Source organism: Megachile rotundata, chromosome 1, assembly GCF_050947335.1.
Source record: "Megachile rotundata isolate GNS110a chromosome 1, iyMegRotu1, whole genome shotgun sequence".
Classification (NCBI taxonomy): domain Eukaryota; kingdom Metazoa; phylum Arthropoda; class Insecta; order Hymenoptera; family Megachilidae; genus Megachile; species Megachile rotundata.
Genome location: NC_134983.1, coordinates 24,061,702 through 24,086,364, shown reverse-complemented (window position 1 = coordinate 24,086,364; position 24,663 = coordinate 24,061,702). Strand labels below are relative to the sequence as shown.

General features: G+C 38.9%; 1 protein-coding gene and 1 long non-coding RNA gene across 23 annotated transcripts in view; one reads left to right on the top strand and one right to left on the bottom strand.

The window, feature by feature from the left end:
* Positions 1–24,663, top strand: part of LOC143264619 (uncharacterized) — a 392,045-nt gene that overhangs the window by 15,372 nt on the left and 352,010 nt on the right. The window lies entirely within an intron of this gene.
* On the bottom strand, positions 1,600–22,254 carry LOC105664360 (uncharacterized). Of its 19 annotated transcripts, none has more exons than XR_013037507.1 (9): positions 21,926–22,251; positions 20,836–21,817; positions 6,686–6,910; positions 6,014–6,341; positions 5,186–5,627; positions 4,755–5,010; positions 4,592–4,666; positions 2,871–4,305; positions 1,600–2,788 (listed from the first exon to the last, which is right to left on the bottom strand). It is a non-coding gene; the product is annotated as an uncharacterized LOC105664360 (long non-coding RNA). The 19 variants fall into 19 exon arrangements; XR_013037516.1 differs by lacking the exon at positions 1,600–2,788 and having other exon boundaries at positions 3,175–4,305; positions 6,014–6,132; positions 6,299–6,475; positions 21,926–22,254; XR_013037510.1 differs by lacking the exon at positions 1,600–2,788 and having other exon boundaries at positions 3,175–4,305; positions 6,014–6,240; positions 6,299–6,475; positions 21,926–22,253.

Here is a 24,663-nt window from a genome sequence, read left to right as displayed (position 1 = left end):
GGTAAACTGTAAAGACTCTTGCTCCGGCCCTGTCGATACCCAAAGTAATGGGTCTGGGGCGTTATACATAGGATTTTGTCGTAGTGCCATAACTAGAGATACGATGGAGTACATAGGATGCAAACCCATAAAAACCCCCACCTCCGTTAGCCGGGTGTTCTCGAGGCGTCTTCAGACGGCGTTACCTTTAGCTAGGGCCGAAACGAGCGTAGCCACCTATACCGAAGCAACAGCTTCAACGACGAAAGTGACGTAGATAGGAACGCACACTCGTCGACGCCGACGGCAGCGCCAATAAACAGGGCTCGCGTGCCCGGCTGACTTTCGATTATGTCATAGACTACATATTTCATCGGGACGCGAAGCCCGCGAAAGCCCGAACCTTTCGTTACGTCCGCGCGGTGTTTGCCAAAGAGAGAAAAAGTAAGAGAGCGGAGCAAAAACCGTCTAGAATCGCGCGCATCGGTGTAGAAGGTAACGTTGTCGAAGTAGCCGATATTACCGCCGGGAAGAGTACGGCGCGAGCTCTTAAAGTTGATGCGTAATCAAACTCGTGTATATTGGGGGATACGCGGCTGTTCTTTGGTATTTCTCGCGTGCATGTATGCGAGGACAGAAGAGGAGGCACTGTGCACGGATTAACTGTGACCAGTTGGTGCCACGACACGCAGCCGGGTCGATCGTTGGATCGCATTAAATTTGATCCGACGGACTGTCAGCTACCTGGGCGTTATCTCGTTCGCGGAAAATTCGTTTGCTTGGCCTGGTTGTGCGTCGACCCTGCCAAGTGGTGGTCCCGAGTGAAGGTGTTCGCGTGTGTGCGTGTATCTCCGTTCGTGATGGCGCATGCGTCTTGGTCGTATTACGGTATCCTTCTTTCGGTGTGGCTACATGCGTGCTATGGGACCACGTGACCGGTTTAATCTTCAGCCTGAATAATGCACGGCTCCTTTATCGGAATTTTCTGCTAGACTCGTTAATACAGGTCAGTACCATCGTTTCGTTTTATCATCGATCTGCCCACGCCCCTGCGGACTTTGTGTCTGCCATTGGCATGGGCCAACGCTCGACCTGCCTGTCACGTATCTCGATGCTGCACCGCGAACAAACGCACTTTTCGCATGCAAACTCGCGCCGAACACGGTGCAAACTACCTCGCCTTTGCGAGATACGTGTTCCTATATCGTCCTAACCACTCTCTTGACAGATCGGCTGACAGACGTTGTGTCCTCTTGCAGTAAACCATCTCTAAACCTTTTACGAATCGTTGCTTTTCACAGCTTTCACTGACAAGACGGTATTTATCGGGATGGATCTATTTCATTTCAGTCGATAGAATTTAGAATTACTTTCATAACTGACCGGACAAGTGTGCTTACGTGTTCTCAATTTGATGTGCGTGCGACAAACGCTATATGGCGCCACTAGCCTCGAATTTGAATAAACTTAACTCCGTTAAGAAATCATAACCGAATTCTATTTGAACAGAACTTACTTGCACACTTAGTATCTTTTTGCGAATATGAAAACTTCGTTCGTTACAATTACATACAATTTCATTTCAGTTTATATTACTTCATCGATATCGCATTATTAGCATATTCAGATAAGTAAACGTTTAGGTTAGCTGTCGTTCGGTTTTGAAAGATGGTTGACAATCTTAATCGATTTTGTGAGATAATCAGTGTCCGAGTTGGCGTTACGAACACGAAGTGGGGCGTTGCTGTTTCCGTTCGTTGATCTTTACGTAGTATTAGAGAAGTCGTTCACAGGTTATTAATAGTACACTGGAGTTAATGACATTGATATTGTAACAATCTCGCGTTCACACGGAACAGCTGTGATGATGCCAGTTAGTTAAGCCAAATCCCTGACGATGGCGCGCTTAGATACCCGAACGGATGCGATGGGCACCTTTACGACAGCGTGTAAATCTTTAGCCACTGTTGAAATATTACTTCGTAGCTGCGATTAATTACGAATCGTTCAAAACGTTGCGAATCGTTTAAATCTTCATGAACCGTACATCTTCGCGTTCACGGGTGGCAATGAATTATTCGTTGACAGATGACAAGGAAACCGTTTAAGGAATTTATTCATCAACGAACAATATTTTTGGCAGTAAGAAGCCTTTCCGAGAAATAAACTACTTGATTTTATCTAAACGATTTGTTATCATCTGGCAATCTAACTTCAACCATTTTATGCGCGGTGCTCTTACTGGGACATTATAGAGTTTAAGGAAGGTTTAGGTATAGCTCAGATTCAAAAATTTTGATGGATCGAGTTTTATTTAAAAAATCGTCATTCTTTGCGTTCTGTTATGCAAAACACTAATTCCAAACCGAAGAGGAAAGTACTATAATAAACGTAGCGGAAGTTTAGGATGCACCCATGAAATCTTAGAGATGGGCTATGGAAAGCCCCGAGGGTAGCTAAAAATAGCCTAACCTAACCTGTGCAAACAGTGGATATTTTATTAAGAAAGCTTACGTTGGCCTCGGGTGTGGCAATAAAATTGGATCATAGATTTTCGTTTTTATACCCGGTCAATTATTCCGTTCTATCTGTGTACATAAAACTCGATCGCGAAAATGGCGGGAAGATAACGCAACCTAACCTGCCTGAAAGCGCGGACCGGGGTACCTTTTCAGCCAGCATCTTCGTTAAGCTTAATAAGAGGCGAGCAACGTTGGATACGTAGTTTTGCCGTAATATTCATAAGCCTTAGGCTATTACATTTTATGCTTGAACGTCCTTACGTTTGATTTATCATTGTCCACGGTACCTGCAATCACGGTACTCCCCCCTGCTGATCACTTGATTTATCGCAATTGTACAATTAACCACGCATCGCGGTAGATTTATACCTCGAGAGTGTCATATGCACGGTGTACATCCGATGTAGCAGCTGACATTCAGGGTCAGTCGGTACGTAAAATAAAGTCTGTGTAACTTGTTTCTCTTTTCGCTTCACGCCGCTTTCATTTTGTCGTTTCTGCTTTTGCTACGTCCCCGAAATGATCGTGGAGACACTGCTGGTATCGCGGATTGTGTAGGTAATTTGTAGGGAAAATACGAATCTCTTTGATGTTGGTGCCATTTTGTTAACGCACCGCGTGTAAACTGTAATTATAAAGCTGTGAACACGGAACGATTTTACAACAGCAAATATTTGCTTGAAGGAACTTCTGCATCGCTATTTATTCAGTTGAGGGTTGTTTTCTTCATTCAGTAACTTTGATCTCTGATTTGTCTGCTTGTCATTTAATGGTAGTACGTTGAGGAGAAGAAAGGAAATGGAGGGGGCGTTTTTGGCCTTGTTTGTTAGCGACACAACAATAAAACCTAGTTTACGCTAGTGGAGTATACTGCGATAGTAGTTTGCCTATGCACCCCCTGTACCAGTTTTGTTAGTTTTAGTGCTCTATCAAGTTGTTCGTAGTTTAGACGAGTGCGGTAAGTGGATTGTTTCTACTAGCGCTAGTATACTCTACCGGTATACAGGGTATGCTCTGCCCCTTCCTATACTAATTTAATCTAGGTTATATTCTGTCTCTATCACTTACTCCACTAATGTAATCTAGGTTATGCTCTATGTAACCGAAGTTATGCTCTGTCGATGCGCTCTGCGCTTCGATTCTTTATCAGTCACATGAACGATAAGTAAATAGACATTTTCTGTTAACGGTAGTGTCACTTAGCAATGTTATTTCGGATCTAAATTATATTTTATCGTTTGCTGCATCTGTCTAACCTAAATTCTACTCCACCATTTACTATATCAATGTTATCTAAACTGCACTTTAGAATCTGGCGTACCAGAATATCTTAGGTATATTACATCAATAAGCTATACAATTTGCATTGGTAGAATAGACGATAGAGCACTTACAATTTGCCTACACACCTTTGCACTTCGTTTTGAAAACAACGACTTTGATTATCATACTTTCGTAAATTCAGTAGCTTCAATATTCCACATTTATAATATCAAGATATTACAAATTATAACTGTCTGAAGCACTATCGCAATATTCATTTTACTACATCACTATTTCAAATGTGAGTTAAAAAATTGGTAACGATAATGTCTTTAAGTTTCAAAATTAATACCGTGATTCAGAAGGTAGAGAGTTAAAAACAGACGCGTCATTGAGCTAACGATGTTTGGTGAAAGACCTTAATCGAACGGGAGGCTTTGTTCGTGCGAAGCTGACGTGATGGAAATTCCAAATTGTATTCTTCTTTATTTTACTTTTCTTTGTCTTCTTTTCATTCTTCTTTTCCTTTGTAGACCGTGCACTGGAAATATAAAAAAAGATAATTTTAATACCAATTAAATTGCAACAATTACATTCTATTAATTATAGTAGACAAGTTCGTATTCACTGTCTCTTTAGTAACAGTTCCTACATTAATTTATTCACACAATAACCATTGCCTTAATCGTATAAAAAATCTTCTAATTAGCCATTATAATATCAAGTCTCGTTTTGTTCTGAATATGAATAGAGTCATAATTTACGGTGCACTTGCAAAACAATGTCAGTCATTTGCGTTCGTAATGAAAGTAGTAATTCATCCTTACCTCGTAACAAATATTCTCGTCAATCGTTCCGCGTACAAATGGATCCGATCAAGTAGGTGCCAAGTGCGTTAGTGTCTGCAAACGAACGATTAAAATATAAAACATGGAGGGTGAAATATCGAGCGGTGTTCTCTTCTAGTTGGCGTAGTTGAAGTACACTGACCGAAACACGGCGTTGAGAGGCAAGTTTTGATAGCCGGACAGTTTTAGCCGGTACAGTGTCCTCGCTGCATAATCCAGGGAAAACCGCAGGCGCTGGGCTCGCACGAAATATTTTGCGAGCATGAATAAACCCGAGCCGCCGCTCCGCAGTTTTGCCGCAGTGGCCGGGTCTCCGCTTCCATTCCGTTGCGCTTTCATGTGCTTTCTTCCTTCATACGAATCCTTTCTTCCTTCGGGTGTCATCATTTATGAAATACCTGCATTTAGCGAAGGGGTTGAAATGTTACTCATGTGTCATTTTGGATGTTTGCATATTTTTTTTATTTATTGTAAAGTTACTACAGTTAGAGTTCTATTCTCTTTATCAATTATCTTAAATTACGCTGACTTTCGTTGTAATACTCTGTATAGAAGAATCGTGTAACAACTTACCAAAGTGTTGTAGTTTGTTCGTTGTATCGGCTTCATAAAAAATTTTGTTGAAGATCATGGCAATTTTTCTTTACGTTAAACTGTTTGAGAGGCACCCTTCGCCTTTAAGGGTAGAATATCGTAACATCTTCGAACCTCGCTTGTCGCATATTCCCGAGATTGAGTAAAGTCAAGATTGACTCTACCCCTCTGTGTCCACCATTCTACCCCCACTTCTTTTTCTTCCAACCATTCGATGCCCTCTTTTTCTTTTCTCTTCGCCATCCCTTCTTTACCGTTATCTTTTATGATTCTGCCAATCAGCTCTCACTTTTGCCTAACCATTATAACCTTCGACCTTCGCATCTTTCTTATGTTTATACTTCAATTCTTTTTTCTTCCATGTTTTTGTTCGGTTAACTGTTATTATATCATGCATGGAGACAATATTAAAATTATTCACCTTCAACAAACAGCATTGAAAATATTAATCTTGAACATTAAATATTAACACTGAACTATCAACATTAATAATATTGAACGATCAACATCATTGGCATTGAATAAAGAACATTAAAGATATGTACATAGAACAATGATCCAACATCAAATTATGGATAAAGAAAAATTAACCTCAACTTTGTTTTCTATAATTCTTATATCCACCTTAAAAAACGCGACCGCCAGTTTATTTAAATTTAAGATAACTACATCAGAGCGAAGACTGAAATTTTCTCATAAACCTAATCTAAATTCCAACGAGAGTACAGTACCTGGAAGCTGCTGTAAACGAACGGGAATATGAAAAAGTTAGTAAGAAAAAAATGGCGTACCGTCGTGCCAGGTTACCTTCTTGGTTGAGGAACGGTTCGTTCGAAGCAAAAGAACAGACAAGCCCTTTTTTTGCAGTCGAGTTAACCATCGGAGAATACCGTTTGTCTTCTGTCGAATACCGCTAGACCGCCATTCTGTTAGAAACGAGATCATGGTCATCCTTCGCGAAACTATCTTCCAGAACGGCAGTATGACCGAGAAGGCCATATTTCTTCTTCAACGTTGACGACTTTTAAACGGACCTCGAACCGTGGATATTTATTGTGGATACTGTTAACGTTTATTAAAAAATTTGCTTACCTTGAAGAGACCTCGGATCCTTCAACGATCAATATATTTTATGCTGCAAATGTCGATGCAATATTATCACTGTTGCAATGTCGATAAATATTGAGGAAGTGTAGTATTGAAAATATATATTTATCTGAGGTCTACGTTCTGGAGAAACCCAAAATAAAAATCTTCCAAATTCCCAGACTTAAATTAAATAAAATAATAAGACTTAATTTTAAATTAAATATAAAAGTTTGCACATCTAAAAATTTCCATATTTCTAAATCTGAATATTCACCACTCGAACGCCATCGAGGGAACTTCTCCCATATCGCCATTTTCTTGGAGAATTGTGCAGTGCTGGCAGTGCACGTGCAATCGTAAGATACCAGAAATTATTACGAAATTATTTACCTTGATATGCGCAGTAGTTTTTGTTTGCTCTTCGCCTTAAGAGAAGCTTCAGCCCGTGTCTTCATATTCTTCTTGAATTCATAAATGATTCTTTCGTTTCGCAGTCTGAAGATGTATTTGTGCATACGTGTACAAATGCTTCTGCAAATTATTTCATATATCAGATAATTGGCTCATTTCCTTGGTTGCCTTCGAGGGGTTGGAAACAATATGTTGTTCGACGATCTACACACAACAAAAGGCCTCATCAGTACACATAAAATACGTTCAAGAGCTATAATGTCTGCATAATAAAACCACGAGAAGATATTTCATTAAAAGGATCACATTACTGAGGATTAAATCAAAATTATATTTGAGTATGTATGGTATAACGCATTATAGTTGATTATAAGACAGTATGATTAATTACATTATTCACTGTAATTACGTTCTTCATTAAAGACTCACTATATTATTCATTATTCTACAAATAAATCTTGCTCCACTTTTTCAACACATAATTGCACAATGAATTTTAGAAGTGACTTTATTTTATAGTAGCTTCAAGCGGAGTTGTAAAATTTCTTGTAAGTTATAAATTGTTACATTGCTTCTTTTTCTGAAAAATTAACTATTATATAATGAAATCCTTACATATCTGTTTTAACAAAACCTCGAGCTTCAAATTTTACCATAATTTAATCAGATCGTCTCAGACCTTTTCAAATGAAGTCATCGAGCAGTAATTAATCATCGGGTATTTTATTCGAAGATCAGTGAAGAATTTGCATGGGTTCATTAAAACTTGAATACGCAGAAAATTGAGTAAAAATAAGAGGCGCATTAGAGGCTGGAGAGAAACGCGTTGGTTTCGAGATCTTTGACCCTCTAGCAAATGGGTGTTCAGAGGTTATTTATTACGGCTTTTATCGAGCCGTGGCAGCAACTTTGTTTCGCGAAAACTGTCGTGTCGCAGAGACAACCGGCCGAGCAGAGGATGACTGGAGGATCCGTGTACGTAAATTGAAGTCGTGTTTGAACCGAGAAAGCGTCTAGGATTTCTCAATTAACCGTCTGGACTGGTTGGCTCTCGCAATAAGCGAGAGTCCGCTTGAAAATGCACCGAGGATATCATCGTAAACAGGATTCTTTACGCTCGTTCAGGACCGATCGTTGTGATAGTCGGGAAGTTTATGCTTTCATGGAAAGAGGTTCGGTCCAGCTGTTGACCACAATTTTCACCCGAAGCCTCCCCTCATTATTTTTGGAAAATGTCCAATTTGCTGCAATGTTGCGAAACGACGCCCACGAATTGACGATGTCTTCCAGTCGTATCTCGAATAAGTTTCGCCCCCCGCTTCTTCCACCATTTTATTCCTTCACCCTTCACGGAATTCTCGGAATGTTCGGTGAAGTTCGAGCTTCCATATTCGAACGTCCAATGTCGTAACTTTACTACGCTAATTAAGACTTCTGTTACCTTCCGTATTTTTTATTTCGTGTATCGCCATTTTAAGTGGGAAGGTTTACTATCGGCGAGAGTATATTTCTTCTTTGCGTCGGAATTTTGATCGGAGGAAAGATCGGTTCACTTTATTCGTTTACCTTCTTCGGTTCTCCGAATATTCTTCGAAGACTCTTAGTATCTGAGAATTGTAACGATGCTGGAATTTCATTTTATTAACTGATTATTACGTATTTTTGCAAACTCGGTGTATAATTGTTATCGACAGATTTTTCTGACAGAGAGGTTGTATTTAAAGATTAGAAATTTTTACTAAAATTTCCTCGTACATCTTTTTCGATGTTTACTTTTCTGTCTCTTCAAAGAACCTTATTCGTTCGTATCATAATTTTTCCGAGAAAAGCAAAAAGCGTCAGGCAAGTTTTCTCATCAGGAAGTGGAAATTTTATTCGTGGGAGGCAAACGTAAACCGCGTTACACTGTCAACGAGAAGATTGGCCACGTAAAACCGTGGACGGTAACAAGAGTATCGTAGGGGGTTGATATCTGCCAGGATTCGTCAACGAATTTCCAGAGAAACGTTGTCCAACGAATGTACGCGAAACACTCGGCTGCTTTACAGTATATAGGGCCATGTAGCGAAGGGTTTAGGGACGTATATACATATATAACGTGAGTCTATCTCGGTGGTCGACGCTGTAGAAGTCTCATTAGACCGAAGTCCCGTGGAACGAGGCAAGGAAACTCGAAGCAGCACGGATATATTCGGTGGAGGACATGAAAACTTGGAGATTGTGAAAACGTTGGAATTTCACCGATCTCGCCGGGGGTAACGAACACGCGGCGAAGGAGAAACGAATCTCGTAGACGGCGGAACGAAAAGGAACAGATAAAAAGGGTGGAAGAAGATAAGTCCGAGAGAAGATTCCTTAACTTCCCTTGGACTTGCATACTTTACGCTATCTCGAAACGTTCTACATTTCTAGCGCGTTGCGTTGCAATGAGTCAATTATTTCTTGGTAGAATAATGAAGCTAAAAGGTTTTGCTACGATTACGAAGTATTAGAAAGGTTCAGTGAACTTTCTGACTCTTGCGTACACTTCAAATATTGGACAGATGTTGATTCATAAATGTTACATAGCTGTATCAGTTTGAGATATTTTTAAAAATTTAGAATACAGAATGGTATTGAAATGATACAAAATTTAGAGTTTCCTGTGTGTAAATGGTCGATCGGAAGTCGATAAAAATGAAAATAAAAATGACAGGTTTGAATTTATGTTAAAGGTAATGGGGAGTAATGCTGTATTAGCTTTGCGGTTGGAAGCTGACTCACTCTGACCATTCGGTTTACAGCACTTTAAAATGGGTATCTTGAACTAAATCTATAGTGTCATACACGTGATGTGTAAATACGGCAGCTTCAGTGAAAACTAGTCTTTGTGGTCATGCTGTAATACAGATTATTAAAGACAGTATCTTTCAATGTTATCTAATTTGTCAGTGTACATCGCTGCCTCAACATTGAGAACCCTCGAAAGTTCCTTTCGTTCGATTTTTCTATAAATAAATATTAACTGAATTCGAAACACCGGTCACGTATAACCACCATGGTGGTCAACGCGTTAGCAATACAGAAATAAGCTGGAAAGTATTCGTTAAGAAAAAAGTTAGAGTACTCGCAAGGGCAGAAATGGTTCGGAAGGAGTTAATTGTGCATTTAAGCTTGATAAAATTGAGCAGTAAGAGGGAGTTGGAATTTTGGGTCCATTTCGGAAGGGGTCGTCTCGCGAGCGTATCGCGATGGTCACGTGAATAAAATTGGGGATTCGATGGGCAGAAGTGCAAAGCCGCAAACTGCATCGTATAGAAGGAGAAGAAGGTTGTCTAGAGTCTAGACAGTGATCAACGTAGGACTGTAAAAGTTTAGCAAGGCACGTGATCCGGTATCGACGACGAGTCTCCTTGCTCCGGTCCATACATATGCATTACACCGTGGCGCTAGCCGAGAAAGCCAGTCGTGTAATATATTTAACAATGTCTCGCGATATGAGACGTTTTTACGGAAAGTCGTTGGCATACGAATGGCTTCGTTGGATTTGCTAGCAGAGGCGGACACATCGGAAATGAGTTTTGTTCCTTCGGTTACCTAAACTTTTGGCTTACGCCCGGCGTCCGCTTCGATTGGTTTGCACGCGCGAGCGCAACCGAGACAGCACAAAAACTAACGTTGGCTGCCGTTGCATGAAATTCGAACTTTTATAACCGGTTCAGAAGTCCGGTCATTCCGTCGGATTCAGCTACGACACGACGTCGTCCAATTTAATTCCGCCCGCGGAACGAAAACTTCGGACCAGCGAATATTACCCCCCTTCCACCCCATGCCCCATCCTTGAATGCCCGAATTTCGTCGGCGAAATTCGACCGTGTTCCATCGAAAAATTTCGAATGCCGCGTATTATACCGAGTTCGTTTTTATCGTTTTTTCGATGGCAACCATTCAACCCCACCGATTCGACGTTTCTTATGGCTGCCGCAGTGATTTTGTTATATATACACGGTGTTCGACAGAGTTAGAGCCAAACTTTCAAATGTACTGAAATTCTTTTTAACCCTTTCGAACTTAATTTGTTACAGTTTTAGAAACATCGATTTAGCAACAATATTTGTACCCCATCATCGAATTTGTTAATACGTTACAGCAATTATTTTATAGTTTTTAAGGATATCTAGTTACAATCGTATAAATGCAGAAATTTTCAAGTTTTTTAGTTCATTAATTAAACAGCAACGAGTGGTAATCTTTCTTCCACATCTCTATATTCTCTAGGGAAGCTTGTGATGCTCGCTACTGTACGTTGAAGCACCCTATATAAAATTTATAGTTGAAAACTCATCTTAGAATTTTTACGTTGAAATTTTTGGACCCATGAAAATCTTGAACTTTTTATAACAAAATTCCTGACATAAATTTGCTCTTTATTAATCTCAAAATTAAACAGAAACAACCTGATCCTCTATGAAATCGACATCGCGTATAAAGTTCTCGAAAATTCTATTCATCCAATTTGTAGGATGTAACAAAGTAACGAAGGGGTAACAAAAGAAAAAGCTCGATCTCTCTTTCCGTTGCCTGGACAAAACGGATTTTATTAACCACTCCCTTTTGGGTCGGCAAAAACCTTGCTCCCCTCTTTCTGGCCTGCTGAGCGGGTAGTCCTGGTCGGCCATGGCGAGTATTCGTAAGAAAAGAGGGCGTTCAGGGATGGAAAAAAGGAGGGAAAAAAAAAGGAAAGCATTCGAAGAGGGCAAAGACTCTGTGGAAGGGCGGGAGGTAGAACGCGTTCCGGGAAGGTTGGGTTGGGTTAGGTTGCAACGACGGTTCCCTAGAATGGTAGAAGACAGAAATGGTAGGAGAAAGAGGGCTGGGACGTAGGGAGGGCAAGAATGGTTGGGAACGAGGTTGATTCTCGAGCGAGGTCACGTATTTCGAAGCCAATCTAATACACTCGGAGAAAGATGAGAGCTCGAAGCTTCGGGACGAATGTCTCAGCTTTGAAATTGGAGATTTCTACAAACCGGTCGACCGATGGAGACTTGAATTTCGACGGGAGTCTTCCGGCTGGTATAACTCCGTTAATTCTTGCATTTACGTGGTTATTTGGATTATTTATTAAACTTCTAAATTTGTAAAGTTCACGGTTGGAAAATTTGGATGTTTCAAAGTTCTGAAATGTTCAAATTCAATATTTTTAATGTCCCTATATTTTAAAAACTGAGTATTGCGAAATTTAAATGCATTAATTTGGTAATTCCAAATTTCTAATATTTCAAGTTCTAACATCCTGAAATCCTAAAACTTCGTCTCATACTCCCAAGATTAATATTTGCAAATTCCAAAGGCCAAAAAACCCCAAAGTGCCAAAGTTCCAAACTACTCTAACCATCTCGGCCAACAGCTATATTTTGAGTTAGATAGCAAACTCGAATTTAGTTTTATCGTCGCTTTATGGTAGTTTTCCAGCGCGAACTTTTAATTGCCCGGCCGATCGATAGATGACAATGCACAGAATCTCGGTCGTTTCGAAAACCCAGTGGAATTGGAGGATCCAGCAATTTCTTGGACCGTTGACCTGTTGTGATAACCATCGTGGAACGTAGCAGCCTTGCGTAATAGACGAACGTAAGGAAGCCCGTAAAACTGCATGTCCCGATAGGGTTTCTTTGTAGACGACCTTAATTCGTTTCCCTTTTCATTATCTTCTGCGCTGCCTGCTGCAGTTCAAACTTCATATACCCTTCCATCTTTTCTCATTTTTCATTATATTTCGCAATACTTGCATTTGCCGTATATTTTCCGTGCGTTGAGCAAGGCTCGAATATCTTGCGTGCTTTGTATTCGAATACAATTTAATTCACTTAACTATACTGGTTCTCAAACTTTATTACATTCTTACAAAGTATACTTTGAAGTATAGTTTCGGACATATAAATTTCTTAATTAGTTGCGCTTTTTAGTTTAATCAATTTTGGGTTTCTTCTGAATCTTTAATATTTAATTTTCCGAATAAAATTTGGACCGAGCTAGTTCTCGTTGTTTTTTTATTTGACTTATCGAGAGTGTGCTGGCAAACGCAACACGTTTTAATAGCCGTGGCTTTTTCAGTTTCTGTTGCACAATATATCCGAAGTATATATAGTCGGAATAGCCGGTGCATGCGCGCAATCGTCGAACCGACGAGACGCGCAGAAAATACAGCATCCGTGACGATTCTATTCGTCGACGAATTTTATCTGGAACACTGTACGTTGAAGTTTATGTACAGACCAGGTCGAATTCATCGACGAAAAGATAAAAATAAAGAACTTTTAATGAGTACATACCATTCCGTCAGTGGAATGTCATTGCAAGATATCTTTATTAACCTTTGTTGGACGACCACTGGGTCTGTTTGAACCCATGTACTGGAATCCACATATTTTCCATTCGCTGCAGCGTAACTATTGATTAACTCGATTCCCTTCAAAATATTATTTGCACTCGTATTTTTTTATGTCAGTTCCATCATTCAGAATGTTTGAACGCAAGTAGTAAATTGTAAATTCAAAAGAGCCATGTATACATTTCGTAGTCTATACATTTGCTATTCAGTAACAATTTCAAAATTTTCCCTCGAAATTGCGTGGGATCGATATTCGAATGAAAACAAAATCTACGTTTGTAAATTTTCAAATATTTTTCATCTTTCATATTATCTTAAGTAAATCTGTTTGGAGAAATCAGAAATCTGTATACATATTTCATATAAAGCAGTTATAAAAAAATGTTTAAGACAATATATACGATAGAGTGACGTAATCGAAGACGGTGAGATTCCGTAGCAGCGTTCGCGTAAAATGTTGCAATAATTTAAGCTTACACGTCACATTATTTCGAATTCCTCGAAACTTTCTCCACCGCGAGGAACGATTCGATGGAATTTATGCTCCACCCCCCTATCCACGTAAGGAAAATTAATTTAGGGTTGGAATATTGAAAAGTGATAAAACGGAGGCGTTTTAAAAATAGCTGCAGATAACGAAAGTATCGTAAACGTAGATTGGAGAAAATGGTCGCAGCTGGAGCGACGGCCAGGATGTAAAAACGTATTGCTACAATATTTATTCACTTTCCTTTAAACGTCTCGAGAAAATGAACCGAATCTTCGATTGCTTTCATTATACGTACTAACGAAATTAATTAATGAAAAAGTTTTGTAAGAATTTTTGTAATTCGAAATTTCAAGACTTGGATTTTAGGATTTCAGTGCTTTGGAAGTTTGAGATTTCAGAATTCCGAAATCTTAAGATTTGGAACCTTGAGAAGTGGGAACTTTGAAATTACTTAATTTAAAAATTTTAAATTCGAGATGCTGGAATGTCGAAACTTTGATACCTCAAAATTTTTAAGCGAATCTTCAATTATAGCTGCTTTTACATTACCACCGAAGAACATGTTTAATCTCAAAAATATTGCAACTGTCATTTTGAAAGATTCCTCTTGCACATGTTTAATTTTTCATAAAGCGTTTCCAACATTTCCAAGGATGTTTACATAGGAAATCCGATTCGCTTCTTCAGTTAATCAACTATTTTAATGAAATTGTATAAGTAGCAAACTAATGAGATCTTCGGCACATAAATTCAGTTGTTTATTCGAGACTCATTTGCCTTAATGTAATTTCGGTACGAGAACCATTGCAGGCAGCAAGGAATATTTGTAAAGAAAATATGAAGAATTTAAGAGGATTGGCTGTAAGCGGCAGCCATGATCGCTGGAAGAAACGAGAAAACGTGCGCGCGTCGCTCGACGGGTCGATAAAATGGACAACCTTCCGTGTATCTGTCCTTATTCCGGACTTTCGAGTGCATATCGAGTGCTTTTACCTATGCATCGGTGAAAAAATCATTCTCTACGAACGTCAGAGAATCCTGAATAAATTTATGAATAACAACGCGCACATTTTTTCAAGATTATTTCATATTTTCATGCGTTGTACGACCATGCGCGCATAAATTCTCAAAAATAGTGCACACGTTCATTTTTTTGCTGTGAAGTTCATTCAAACTTTTGTTTACAGAGTCTGTTGAAACTCTGAGGTAACGCGATGTAACTTGCCTGTATATTTTTCTTCATTTCTAAATTTTACAGAGCATGTGAGTACCTCACTTTTTTAATAATATTCGTTCGTTTATAAAACATAATTAGCCGATGACTTGGTGGAAATTTTTGATGTAATCAAATTGTAGGTAGTTTAGAATTTGTTTAGAACAAATATCTCAGATCCAAATTGGAGATCATTATGATTCACCAAGATTTGTTTAGGGTTTTAGATTCATTAGGACGTTAGACTACATTTCGTTTACAAAATAAATTTAGATGTCAGTGTTTTTTATTACCTTTCATTTAACGCAGTAAATGTTGGCGCAACAAATCATTTTTAAACGGAAGCTCAACCAACGTAGGACAGTATAAGAGCTATTCCTGTTTAGATACAATTACAGTTGCTAATACTTTTTACAAAATACATTCCTGTATTATTAACCCTTCCTCTCTTAATTTCCTTGTCAACTAATTAACTCTGTTCTACATTTCGTCACACACGTGATATATTTTGAATAATCTTTAAAATCCTACGAGTTCAATTTTGTAGAATTTTTGACTCCCTGTCGATAGATCGTGTTTACTCTCCACGAATGTACTCCACGATTCGTTGGCTGCCTTTTAAGGTACTGTTCGACAGCACGATTGCACAGGGAAGCAAATTGTCGGTGGCCTGGATCTTGAAAGTTTGAAATCGCCCCGAGTGCTCTTACGACCCAGCCAGGAAGTTTTGCTACCCGGCTGAAATGGCTACGGCCATGCGACGCTTGCATCGTGTGTTGCTACTCGATTTCCGACAAAACTTTCTTTTTATCCGCACGCGTCGCCTCCACGAGATTCGGAACGCGATAACGTCTATCCTAGGAAATTTACGTTTTCGGAAACAGTTTTCGACGGACGACCAACGCGTTTCAACGACCTCTGAACAGGTTGTCGCACGGGAGTAACCTTAATCGTGGACCTTGCAACTAATGAGCTGCAACTCCATTTTTTAACTTACTGCATATTTCAGACAAGTATTCACAAAATTATTGCTTTCACTTTACTCTGTATCGAATCGTTCAATTTATTCGCGATTCTTCTTTAAATTACAAAATTTATTAGGGTGCTCCTTTTGAAATCTGTGCTGGTTTTTATCGAGGTAAACAATTAACGTCCGTGCTAGTCTTTTATGGAGATAATCAATTAAACTGTATGTTAATTTACTGTTCGTTCGTTTATCTTTTATTTTCCTTTTAATTTTGAGTTGTGTGTGCATGCGCTGGTAGGCTTGGTATTAAGAAGATGAATGTTCAAATCTATTTCATCTTGAAAAAATGAAAGAGAAGGTAAAATATTCTGTTTGCTTTAGATACAAGAAAAAAATGTTTAAACGTAAAGAATATTTCGACGTTTGAATACCGAGAATATTCGGATATTTTTTGGAGCAGAACGCCGGGAGTTCGTTCGCGGAGAACACGCCGGCATTGTTCGAACCGATAATTTTATCACGGTACAAAGGGTTAATAGGGAGAGACAGGGATTACGTTCGTACGATCAATGAAGAGTCGCGACGATACCATTTAAAAATATATCAGTCGCGGTAAGGACGCTCGTAAATTTCGCGAGAGGGTTAATTTTGCAGCGAACCGATGCGACGGGACCAATGAAGCAGAAAGCAGCAGAGAATTGGCGAATGGCGCCATCGTTTTCACAAATTCGCTGTTGTTCGACTAAACTTTTTTGCATTTCTTCGGTGTACAGAATATTTTACTGATGTTTAAACACACTTCCAGTATTTATTATACTATATCAAATATAAAAACGATAGCAATTCTATTATGTAACTTTATGCTTTTCAAACTGTTCAGACTTGTCAAACTTCCAAATTTTTAAATGTCTAAATTCGTGCAGAACTTGTTTACCATTTTTCCAGTATTATTTGTGAAACATTTTATTCGTACAAAATATATTTCTCCACCGAATATCCTCAATGTAAATTTTCGAATACAATCAAACTGAACTGAAAAATAATTCCGCAGAACCCATGGAAAAATACAACATTTTCAGTGTTTTTAACTACTTTCGAGTTGTACTTTTTACGATAAAAGAAAAAGCGCGGTCGAACGTGAAACGAGCGCGGAAAGGGTGGAAAATTTTTCGAGCTGGTTGCTCGTTGAAAGTTTCGAGATCAGAGTCGGCGACATTCTGCTTCTTTCTTGGAACTTGTAAAGCTTAAAAGCACTTGGGGGATTTATGCTCGAGCGCGTATCAGCGAAGAGGACTGCATCCTCGGAGTCAGGAAAAAGCCTTTAAATTCGTAAAAAGTTTAGAGCGCACCAGAGTGTGGCACGGAAGTAGATTTAGAAATGAAAAACTTCGAATCTGTCGTTACAGTGCGCCACGAAAATTTTTCCTGTTTTGATTTCTCTTTCAATTTTTTTCTTTGATGTGGTTTGTATTCTGTCTTCTTACAATTAAGTATAATTAAATCTCAGTTAAATTGCAGTTAGATTGCAGTTACATAGGAAAATAATTATGTTATTTTAGGTTTAGGGTTGCACTTTTCAAATGTTTATAACTAAAGATCCATCTAATATTGGCTCGCAATTAATTGCTCTCTATTTTCAATTTTAAAAGTAAAAAATATTTAAATGTCTTGAAATCGAAAAGTACAAAAATGTCCAAAAGTTGAGGAATTTGAAAATCGCAAACTTGATGACAGTGTTATATTCGCCATCGATGTTCCAGTGGCGTTTCCCATACGAAAGGATCAATAAAGGAATCGAATCCGAAAGGACAAGTACCCGCGGGTAAATGAAACGGAGCGATCGAAATAAGAAGGCAGGGATATAAGATCGATTAACGATTACGACCGCCGGAGTTTATTTAAAATAACGAGCCGAGGGGGATACGATTTAGATGGAGCTTTCGCCGATCAGGCGATGGCAAAGCTAATGAAGCGAAGCCCCGCGCGACCGGCAGAAACCGAAAGAGAACGAGATTCTGAAGAGAAGAGGAGCCATTGGAGAAGGTGGATTCCATGGCGTAGCGAAGACACACAAGTTCCGAACTAATTTCAGGTTTTACTCCTTTTAGGGGAATAGCTTGTAATAACCGGCGAACCGAGGAGGTGGATCAAGGTGAGAGAGAAGCTGGAGGGGTGAAGGGATAGGCACGACCCGTAAGAAGGGATCGTGAGATTCGATTGGATATGCGATAGGTCGTGAAGAGAGATCCGGGGATATACACTGTCGTTCAAAGGTCTTGGAATTTTATATACACCGAGTTACAGTAGCGAACAAAAGGGAATCTTACCTCTTCAGTGATTTTTTAAATACCTGCACACGATGAGTTAACAAATTATCAAATACACAAATGCATTTTTTTTTTGACGAAACATATGCGCCTTCTATGACTTATTTTATAATCTATAGTATATTGGTTGATTGACATTTAAATCTAAGAGTAATTGAAGCAGTGATGCTCTTATCTTCAGTGTCCGAAGCTTCTGGCTTGTAAGACGCTCGTCATTTTCAACTAAATCAGACAAATAGTCGATCGCTAATCGAGACTCGATCGCTAATGGGTTCGTTTACTCTGGCTTTCGCGATCATCGAAGCGGTTAATAACTTAATAAGATATCTATCGGCTGGCAATTACAACCGCGGATCGACGTTTTCAATAAAACTGTTCCTACCGAAAGGAAGAAAAGAAGACAAAAGATTGTGCAGCGAAGCTCCGTGATTCGTTGATGTTCCCTCGTTTAATTCTCGCATAAAACATTTATACGTTTCAATAACGCGGTTACGGGCCCTGATATCTCCCGTCCAACATTCCATCCGGAAGTTTACGCACGATTAAAGGCGAAACAAAGTCGTGTTCGAGGACCACGACCGAGAACTGGATTCGCGTGCATGGGACGCGTCTTAATTCAATAATTACGATAACGCTGATAATACAAAGAACCGTGAAGCGTGCGGTATCGAGCCGGGAACATCTCGCTGTTAACTTTGTCGGCAATTACAAGCGAATATTACACGAAGGGGAGCAGATGATACAGGTGGGCATCGGTGTCTGTGTCGAAAGTCGGTAATAAAATGGGCGGTGCTTTTTACCATGTTAATGAACCTGCTTGTTCTCTTATAATGCCTCTGTTCGAAAGTCTTGTTAGATTTAATCGAACCTGGCAATTTTGCATACATTATCAAAAGCGCGGACTGACTCGTTCCTTATTTTACTGCATCTTGAACTTTGATGTAGCGGCGGGTTAACTTATATTTTCAAATTAATTACTTATAGCAGTTTTAAATACAGGCAATTACTTTGACTTTTCTGTAAATAATCTTCAATTTATTATCGACAATGTACCGTTTTGTTTGGGACGAATAAAAATGTCTCTGCAAGAGGAAAGCTGATATAATATTCGAGTAGTGAACGTGCTTAATCAGTACCGAAATACACGAGGATCGTCGATTTAATTTTATCATAGACTGTTTGCCGGTTGTTGAAATTAGATTCGTCAAAGGAGATCCAACGATCCGCGCCATGTTTCTTTTGGCGAAAGTTGAAAGCATGTTTTCAACACCCTCGATCATGTTCCAGTAAGCCATACACGTGTTCGGCAACCCTTACTGTTTACCGCGTTCGTCGGCGCGTTCACAGGGGAAGATTTCCGTCGGTTCGCCTCCGAACACGAGGAGAGTTTATTTCTGGGCGTTTCGAGGTTGCTTGAACTTCACGGAAATCGTACGGAAACGAGTTCCCGGTACCAACAAAAAAGAACGAGAGAAATGAAAAAAAGATTCCAATAATCTTGAAGCCAATGCCGCTTTGAACAAAATAAAAAAGTTGAACGAATTCGCTGTTCTTTTTATCTCGTCGGATTCCTCGAATCGACTTCGTCGTCGACGTTAATGACTCAAAAAACGAATGAACTCGCTAATTGTGCGAGATGACGCAACATCCACAATCAGCGTGTTTAGAGTCGCGTAACTGTGTCATGTTTATTATTTTCCTCTTTCCAAGTATTTTATCGGACACGGAGGGAATTATATCGAGGAAAATTCAAGCACACGCTGCGGAACGAATAGTTTTTGTAGTGGATACTTTGCAGATCGATGTTGCCGGTGGTGGTGAAGGGTGGAGAACGGCGGTAATATCTTCATTTGCATTGATGGCCTTTTTCGCCGATACGATCCCCGAGCTGTTAGCCCTCGAAACGCTTCGTGTCACTCGTATTTCGCTACCGAATCAGAATTCGCGCTGAAACGGCGAATTAGCGTGACGCTGTCTCGATAAGTTGCCGAATAATCGAGGTCATCCTTAAATATCTGCTATTACGTCGGTAGGTCCTTACACTCGGTACCGCCGGCGAGGAATTGGTGATAAGCATCGTCAAATTTGGCAATTTTGGATCTTTGAACGTTTGAATACTTGAATATTAACAAATTTGAAAATTTACGTATTCATCGATTAAAGAAATCTTAATGTGGGAAACATGTTCTGTCCTTTTCAGGTAATGCTACCAAATGTTATACCTAGTGGCCTATATTTTATATAACATCTCTGAATTATTTTGTATTGGCGAACGATGTACGAAAGATCGTGAAAGGAAATGCTCCTGTATTTAGGAAGAATACGGTATTACCGAAAGATTCCAATTACTTAATGCAACGAACGCATTCGAGATGCAGTGAAACTTCGGTCCTTTTAAAGAAGATTAGATTTCCTGCCGAGACATTTGAAAGGAAATTTCGAGCGAATTGAACGCGATAGATACCGAAATTCGTTGATTATATATTATAAAATACGAGGGGATATGATAATTTCATTACGAACAGTAGTAGTTGAAAGTGTGGACCAGGTGAATTGCACAGGTGAGAGGCTCGAGGAATACGTATCTCTAGAAATAAAGTTACCCTTTTGGCGTTGCAGAAGTTCAATTTTCTCGGAAGAATTTTATACCGATATTATTACCCATAGTTCGCACAGAAACAGTAAAAATTCCCGTGAAAATTTACTGCTTTGCTCGATCACGTGGATCGAACAATGAATTTCTGTAGCTGATGATTAATTACCGTCTGATAGTTCTTAGTATTTGGTCACTTCTTGGCTCCACTTGTCAGACAAATGACTCTACAAATCGCTCTCTGTCGAAGTAATCTTGATGAAAGCATCCAAACATGGCGGCACGACACATACGCTCACTCACGGATCCCGGTAGATATTCAGATATCTTTTTGATTTTTGCATAATTCGCTTTCGAATCAGTTCGAATTAATAGCACCAAATATGCAAATTTAAAATTTGGTACGTGTATTTGATAGTCTTGAAAGTGTTTAATTAACATTATCAGAGATTACTTAGAGCTTTATGAACTGTTAAAAATTTTCAATTCAATCTGTCCACAATTACTCGTAGAGTTCAGACCTTCGACATTTCTACGACCTTAATAAAATTGTTAATTACGAATCGCTTTTAAGATGTTCATCGTATGTATATATTTGAATTGATTATAATGGTGTCACCCATTAGACCCACAGTATATTAATCAGTTTCTAATTTCCTATGATGTTTCAAACTTTCGTAATATTTCTAATCTCTAACATTTCAAGTTTTCGTTATTCGTACATGTTTTAAGGAGCTAATGATCAATTGTAAAATATATTTGAAATAAATATTAATAGTTCAAATATATACGTACAGAGTTTGAAGCAACTATTGTTTCATTACTCGACTCAAAATTTTTGGATACTTCAAGATCCTCAGATTTGTAATTCAAAGATATTCGAAGTGACTGAAGGTGCAACTACTTACGTCATTATTAGGCGGCGGAGGTTTATGCGTGCATGATACATCGAGGTCAAGATATAAATAAATCGTATGATCTATAAAACTCATCTCCTGTGAAACAAATGATTTATGATTACTATGAAGACTTTGATATATCATACATGCATAAACATCTGCGAACTGCCCATCCAACCTGTGATCTTCAAGCTCTACTCTTTCAAGACTGCCAAAGTACTTCAGATCTCGTACGACGTTTCAAATAATTATCTGATTTTGAAGAAGTCGTCAGTAAAGATTAGGAAGAATATTCGAAATGATTGAAAGCGATATTTGAAATGATTGGTAGCGATAACGGAACCATCACTGATTACTCACACGTGTCGAAGTCGGCAGCACTCGCCACGATGCACCCCATATCGCTCGGACACTCGACGGACCCGAAATCGCGAACGTTCCCGGTTTTTGGACCAACTACGATCCTACGTTGCTCCCGAATGTTCAGACTCGAGTGAGCGACCGACGGAAGACATTTTGCATTGGTATAATAACGGTAACCCTGTTAAGGGAGAAGAAACGCAGAGAGAGGAAGAGAACGGTCCTAAGGGTCTCGGCTATGTACGAGGGAGTCTAACCCTTTTTTTGCACCGGTACCACCATAAAGCTCAAACGACAGAGGGGAAGCCGTGAACAACCGTCCGGTCGGTGGCTTTCGTGTGTTGCTCGAATTTATAACGGTGCAGCTCTCGTTTTCCATCCTTTCTCGTCCTCTCTCGTCCATCTTCAGCGTGTGCCGTTCTTCCACGTCGTAAAGCAACGTAAACACCGACGGGAACCTCGAACGCGTTTCTTCTGACCGTCCTTCTGTTTTCTTGCGTTTTTTTCTCAAGACTGACCTCGACAAAAAATTAGATGAAAAAAAGGACAGGTAACGGGTTGCGGGCAACCATGCTCGATCCTGCGCGACAGATTGTACGGTGGTCACTCACCTAACGATGCGTTAACATTCCCCTTCAAATTTTTCGGAAACTGCAAATTATCTAGGTTAACTCTTTTAGTCAATTTATTTTTGTAAATATTCTTCTTGACGATACTGCAACATTAACTACATTTTTTCGCTATACTTTAGCTTTAATATTTAATATTTACATATATATGTTGAGCAGAATATACTTCGAAATATTAGTTGATATACAAAAGTCATTGTGGTTTGTCAAAAATTAGATAGCGTACAAAATATAGAAGCGTAGATTTATTCAGAGCAATGGTAGACTCATGGAGAACGAGAACATGTTTGTAACATGTCCGCAATGTTTACACGCGATACTCCGAAAATTTCTGAACTTCTACGAACATTTACGTGTCACAAAAAGTGTTTTCTCGAATTTTCATGGTTCAAAATTGTAGAAAATGCCGCGCACAATAGGCAGAAAACCCCAGGTGCTCCTAAACGACGGAAAAGAAAGGAAAATGGGAGGTTTGTTTGGCAAAAAATTATATGCAAAAAACGATACAGGTAACAGGCCGAGAATGACCAGAACCGATGAAACGCGGGAACGTTTGGTGCGTAGAAAAAAGGGGTAAGTCCGTCACTTCCGTTCAAGACGGACGTCGTATTTTTCTTAGGACAATAAACTGTGCGAATCGCAAATCTTCCGACACAACAGACTCGAGAACTAAAAATTGTACGCGTGGTATCTGACGCTTTGTTTATCGCGAGTATTTACTCTCGTTTCTAGCACAAAATTTTTCACGTCCTTCGCGTTACGTTGGAGTATCCAATGGAAACTTCCGTGATTCGTGTTCTTTGCACTTTTGTTTCTAGATCGTAAATAGTGAACAAAAGGTTCCTGGTTCGCTTTTTACCATCTTCTTTACGGTTTATGTTAGATATTTCAATGAAATATTAATTTCTTTGATGATACATACATGTTAGTGATGGTGATTTTGAAAGATGGAGTCAAAATTGTTGAAGAATTCAACCTCTTTTTTTTTAGAATTGTTGGTTATGCTACTTTCATATCCATCGACGTATAGTGAATTTGCTCTTAAGATCATGAACGAGAAAATACATCTTTTAAATACCTCTTTCACAATCGTTAATTTCACAGAAAAAAATTGAAAATGAAAAAAGGTGTCGAATAAAAAAGGAGTTCTGTTTGCACCAGTTTTATACTACAACTTCTACTCCATACTGCAGAATCGTTATACTGTCAAGAATTCTTAATGACGAGGAAACATTGAGCGGAAGCTTCCTAAATTCCTCGAATCGGTTGAAATCCTTGAGAATGAAGATCTGTAAAATCCTTAAATTAGTTAATTGTAGTAGGGTGATTACGCGGTGGAATTTCTTCAAAATCACTTGTATTCGGAATGCAATGTTCCATGAAACTCCTGGAGTGTTCATTACCAAGCAAGGGCCAAGGAATAACGTTTCCAATAATTGCGCAGCATGCGGTCCGATCGTCTTGTGTGGCCGCCTCTTTATTATTTCAAGCCGACTGTTTTTTTCTCTTCTTTGCTGTTCGGCTAGGTTCACCGTGTCGAATAACGTGAACCCAATCGATGGAACTCGATTTTCTAATCGGTCTCTCATTGATAAATACATGACGCATTTATTGTTTAACAGTTCAATCATTTGGACAATATATTTATAAAATTGTTATTAAAATTGATATTTCTAAAATTGAGACGCTTTGTCGGTAAAGGTAAAAAAATACCGAAATAGTTTTTATTGGATCGCAGACGAATTTTGTAACTTGTGATATCATAGACTGATCTAAGGACAAAATAGAATGAGTCAATGATTGTAGTATGTCAATTTTAAGATCTAACAATGAGTTCAGTTATAGTGAAGACCTAAGTCAGTAAAGTGAAAATAATTGTATGGTGATTGTATCATTAACTTCATTTGTAGGAAATGACTATTACAGTAAACTTTATATCAAGCTATAGTTGCAGCAAACTTTTCAGCTCGGTGTAACACTTACATTGTACAGTGACATATCAATAATCTATAAAGATATCAGCCACAATACCATAATGGAACAATAAATATTCAAATAAGATCAAATTTATTGATTCATTTCTAAAGTTCCCGTTAATACAAGTACAGT